This window comes from Nicotiana sylvestris, chromosome 1, assembly GCF_000393655.2.
Source record: "Nicotiana sylvestris chromosome 1, ASM39365v2, whole genome shotgun sequence".
Lineage (NCBI taxonomy): Eukaryota > Viridiplantae > Streptophyta > Magnoliopsida > Solanales > Solanaceae > Nicotiana > Nicotiana sylvestris.
In genome coordinates, this window is record NC_091057.1 from 162086302 (window position 1) to 162092301 (window position 6000).

General features: G+C 29.6%; 1 long non-coding RNA gene across 1 annotated transcript in view; it reads right to left on the reverse strand.

Annotated features, from left to right (window-relative positions):
• The window catches only part of LOC138880512 (uncharacterized), a 30574-nt gene extending 24574 nt beyond the window's left edge, over window positions 1–6000 (reverse strand). The window contains exon 1 of the long non-coding RNA XR_011403232.1: window positions 5520–6000. This is a non-coding gene — a long non-coding RNA (uncharacterized lncRNA). The remainder of the gene's footprint in view (window positions 1–5519) is intronic.

The following is a 6000-nucleotide window of genomic DNA, read 5'->3' on the forward strand; positions in this document are numbered from 1 at the left end:
TAAACCTCATCGATAAGCATGCAATTGTCAAAACATCTTGTCTTTTTTTCACAAGTTAGCCGCATAGTTTTTCTTTACGGATGAGCAGAGAGGTTTTAAGACCTAAGAGCAAACAAAAAGTCTCTTAAACCTACAAAACGTGATTTTCTTATGTAATGTATTTTTTATTTTCCTTTACAAATATGCTATGTTACATAAGTCAAATAAGGAAAAAATATATATATAAATTTTTAGTTGATTTTGAAATCTTAAATATTAAGAAAATAATAAAATGACGATTTTATCCCCTATAAATTCTATTTTTCAAGGATAAAAAAGGAGAAATACATTTCGCTAAGTGACTTCATGCTTTAATATAGTACTAGTCTTATGATACGCACTTTGTACGTGTACACTATCTCAATAAGAAAGAACTATAAAATACTGTATAAATAATATATTAAAATATTATGTTTGAGTGATAAAATAAAAGTCTATTTTTCCTAAAATGATGAATCTTCATAGAAGTTCTAAATCATTAGTCAATATATTTAACTAAAAATTTATTAATTCAATCATTTTAAATTCATAAGTTATCATGCTTATTTTTCAATTTCAGCAATCACATATAATCCTTAAAAACATAAGAATTTTTTGATTTTTTTTTGAAAAGTTATTCCCTAGTTCATTTTAGAAGACTCAAATAGGATTAACAAATTGATAGAAAATAATAATTTTGTTTTCAAAAAATTCAACTGATTTAATTTTTTAATTAATAATAAATACTATATGAATTATTTTAAACAGATTAGAAAATGAATAAATTCCCAGACCCCTCCTGCTGGGATCAAACTGGGTTTGTTGTTGTTGTTTAAAATGAATAAATTATTTTAGCTCATTGTATAATCAAATTACATAACTTATACGAAGAAAAGGTGTTCTGAAAAAGAAAAAGAAAATAAACAACACTAAACCTAAAACTTTTTAAAAAAAAAATAGAGCACGTCAAGGACTCTTAAACAAAAAAATTCACAACAAAAAGATAATTATATGATTTTTCATATCAAAGTCCTAAATATTAGGCTATTAATTAAATGTTTGTCCCTAATATTAGAAAAATAATTAATGACAATTCCTGGTATAAGGAAAATAACTAAAATTACTACTCTATCCAATATAAAATATATTCTTAAAGGGTAAAAAAAGGCGAACAACATTTCGCTAGGGGCCTTCTTGCTTTTAATATAATATAGATATAAATATAGATAGGTATAGATAAAAGAATAGTTTTCGCAAAGATATATAGAACATATATTTTTTTGTACATGGCTTCAAGAAAATATATACTTACATACACGTATTACTATAAATTTTATATTTAGGCAAAATACGTTACCACCTGTTATACCCCATTTTAACACGGGTCAAACCAGAGTATAACATATTGGTAATTCAGAAGGTTTAATTAATTAAGAGAGTCGCCACCTAATTATTTTTAAAGGTGAATTAGGACACCTATTTACAAAATAATGCTTAAAATCAACTATGTTTTATGGTTTGCTTAACCTTAAGATTATGAGTAAGGGTTCTAATTAATCCTATAGGGAAGGTTATTAAAGCACCCTATATGATCCGTTAATAACAGTTAACCGGCCAAACTTAGATTAATTCATTATAAGTAGAAAATTTAATATTTTTATACATAGTTGGAAAATAACTTTAGAATAATTTGACGATGCAAATTGACTAAAATAGTGGCCTTCTATTGTTCGGTAGATTGCGCAAGTTTGGACATCTACCAATTTGTAAATGAGAATTGGCACGAAGGTTGAAATATGTAGAATAGTAAGTAGATTTTATCAAACATAGAGCTACGAGAAGAATCAAAGGTATGAATATTTTGTGAAGCACGAGTGGCAATATTTGAAAAATATGTAACTATTTTTTAAGAAAATAATGCGAATAAATTAACTCACGGATTAGATGGGAAAAATATTTTCTAATTATGAAATATTACGACAATTTTTTTTTAAAATTTAAAGAAGTAAGAATGATATCTTGCTATAGGGAGTGAGATGCTCATTGTTGTTTAAAAAATTCTTAATGCTAGTTTAAGGCACAGATTCGAGAAATTTATGACGAACCTGGCCTATTGAAGAGTTTATGGGAAAGACGTCGTACTTTATAAAAATAGAAGATACCGAGAGACTAAAGATATCTTAATTAGACTCTAAGAATTGGAGTAGACCTAAAAGAAATTTGAGCCTAAGTAAATACAAAAATGGTCCTCTAAAGTTGTTATGTGCGGAATAATTGGTGATCAGGGAAATGATATAAAAATAAGCAAAAGAAAAAAAATATACGAACAAATAAAAGTATATATTTAAATAAAGATATAAGCAAGTTGGATAGTTAATACTTCCTTTTTCTGACAAATAACAGATAATGTTAGTGAAAATAATAAAGTCGAGCAAGTAACATAGCGAGTAAACAAGCAAAGCATGTGACAAATTCCAAAGCATAACAAATAATAGTGTGTTTTAATATGCATGGGACCTCTGTGTGCCAGAGGTAGGCCTAACATGTATTTGAAAGATAAATATGTCATTATGTATCATCCCATTGATGTAAATTAATTAAATAATTCTATTTTTTGAAAAGCAAATAAAATGGTAAAATATAAGTGATTAAACCTCTTCTTTGTGGTCCAAAGAAAGTATATTTTCATCAAAAGAAAGTATATTAAAATATATTTTCTCATGTTTAAACTTCTCGTTAATTGTCTAATTCAAAAGATTTCATAAATACCATAAAAAAGTTGGTCATGCTCATTTACCTAGGATTTAATAAATTTAGAGCAAATGGTCCACATAATTGGCACATTCACCTTTTAAATAATGCACATATACCTGATAAGGTGTCACTTGGGGTTGAAAACCCACTCGGACATTTAGGTAAGGTTAATTAATGGATTTAATACACCTCGGGTATTAAATCACCTAAGGTTAAAATGATGCATGCTCTTAAAAGGATTTCGGTTTAGCTCTATCTTAGGCTGACTAAGAATGGTGTTTGCTAGACTGGTCATCTCCCAAGCGGACAACTCGAGAGTGGAAAGCCTGTGACTGACGATCGCACCGTTGATCGACTTACCCACGAACTTTCCCCTAAAAGGTGTTTTAAGTAGTGCACGGCCGCAAACCGCATAACCGCTAGGTGTGTGCTTTGTGTGAATTTTCCAGAAGTGAAGAAAGTGAAACGGGATGACAATTCATATAAAGCAATAAGAACAGATAAACAATTCATAAAATACAATTTATCATATAAAGGCAATTCAAATAAGCATCATAACAATAAAAAACACACAAATTAATTTTTATTACTAACCTAAGTTTGTTATGGTTTAGAACCTAGAATTCCCCAGCAGGGTCGCCATGCTGTTATACCCCATTTTAACACGGGTCAAACCAGAGTATAACATATTGGTAATTCAGAAGGTTTAATTAATTAAGAGAGTCGTCACCTAATTATTTTTAAAGGTGAATTAGAACACCTATTTACAAAATAATGCTTAAAATCAACTATGTTTTATGGTCTGCTTAACCTTAAGATTATGAGTAAGGGTTCTAATTAATCCTATACGGAAGGTTATTAAAGCACCCTATATGATCCGTTAATAACAGTTAACCGGCCAAACTTAGGTTAATTCATTATAAGTAGAAAATTTAATATTTTTATATATAGTTTGAACATAACATGTGACTATTTTTTATATAATAAAATATTACTAAATGAGTAAAATCTGAGTTTGATATGCCAAAAATTGCTACAAAGGCCATTTTATCGAAAACTTTAATTAGACTTGAACATTGTAAGAAAGAAGCAAGCTTTTTATGGACAAATGCTTACAAAGAACGCTAAGTATTTCCAAAATTGATGTGGAAAAATATTTCAGAAATAAATAAAGTCATCATCTCAAATTGTTGATTTTAAAGGCCCTTAAGACTCGTGTAAATAAAATCGGCAATTTATTATTAACTAGAGTAAATGTCACTAAACAAAATAAGATTTAGCTACCAAATCTAATATAAGACAAACCCCAAATAAATCGACAATCATAAAGAAATTAAACAAATGATAAGAGAAAAGAAAAATGAAAGACGTCATAGGCATCCCCAAGCGTTTCGCTTATTTTCTTGCTATCCGGGACATTCTAAGGGGATGCCATATGATGACTCCATGCTCGGGTATGGGAGTCTTGCAATAAGACTCATGGTTTGCTCCGAGTGCATATACAAAAGAAAGAGGGAAATAGAATTAGCAAAATAATTTCAGAGCTTAATCAACATATTAAAATAAAATGCTCACGCCTAAAGGTAAAGAATCACACCACGCGATCTATTATATATGTTATATCGCATGAATATAGCTCAGATTCCTAATCGGTTCACATACTTACGAATAATTGTGACATATTTCGAATAAACATTCCAAATTACTAATATGACACACGTATGCAAAATGGGGAAAGGAATTCTTTCAATATAACAAAAAAAAAAAAAAAATGAATGACAATCTCATGCCCACTTTTCTTTAGCCAAAAAAAAAATATGGACTGTTTAGTCCACCACATTACTAAAGAAGTTCCTAAAGATAGAGTTTCTGATGTGGTATGCTGAATATCAGATGCATACTAATATTACATTAGCAATTTTATCGAAAGGAGCAGCAACTCATTACTATGGCTATGATTTTAAGATAACGAGGAAATACCTAAATTAATAATATGTTTACTACCTAACAATATGCATTCAGCACTCAATGATAAATATTAGACTATTTCTGTAGTTTAATGGATCAAAGAATAAACACTAATTAATTCAAACCTATAGGCATACTTTTCTATGGTTAAACAATCCAAATAATAGACCACGAATCATTTTATACTACTCAAAGCCAATAGTTTTCTGCTTTCGGAGTCTATTATTATTCAAAGGAAACCTACACATAATTTCTAGGCTATCATTCGAAATTACCATGCGCTTTAAAAGACAAAAACAAGACAGTATTTTGGCATGGCAGGTTTCGCATACTTAATGTAACTAGATACGAATTCTTTCAAAAGAATGGTTTCTTAAAATTCTCTGCTAAATAATATGACCTATAGACATGGTATCTATAAACAAATCATTTTACTAGCCTATGATCACAACATAACTTCCAATAAATAACATGGTTTCCTAAATAAAATGAGTCTGAAACACAATATGGCAACAACTAAATCTGTTTTTTTATATATATATTAAAATGCTTAACATATGACTTTTAACGAGACCTAGGAATCACAGAATGTCAACTTAACTTAATAGTTAATCTACCAAACACATGTCGCATACCTATTTTTCGTGATATCTGGCACATAAAGGAAAAATGAAAAAGGGAACTAACAATACATTAGCAATATATACTAAAGCGTGGATTTTGTCTTAAACTTTCAGAATCGAAGGAGAAAAGAAAAGGGGAAAAGAAAAATCACTGACCTTTTTGTGGGCAGTGAACGGGGCGTCGTCAAGAAAATCTACTATCTCCGGCTTTGGCTCAACTCTTTTAGGAGATAATCAAATGCGGACACAAATAAAAATGAAAGCTTTGATAGCACTATGGACTAAATAGAGGTTTAAAGCTAGATTTTAAAAGAGTAGGAAGAAGATAAACTTTGAATAGCTAGCCAAACAGTGAGGGTTAAGGGAAATAGAAAGGGGGCGGCCAACCTCTTTTTTAAAAATGAGTTTCAAAGCAGATATTTATAGATAGAAGTTAGGGTTCTTGAGCAGAATTTTTAAATTCATATTTGAATTTTGGTCAACATACCCGTTTGAATTTGAAACGTTGGGGATTTTGGACAGAATTTGCAGACTTCACGTGATTCTTCATAACCTGAAATGGTGGGATATGGTCTTGTACGTAGGAGTTTGAAAGTTGAGAATTGGCTAAAAAAATGGAGGAAAAGTCAAGATGAAA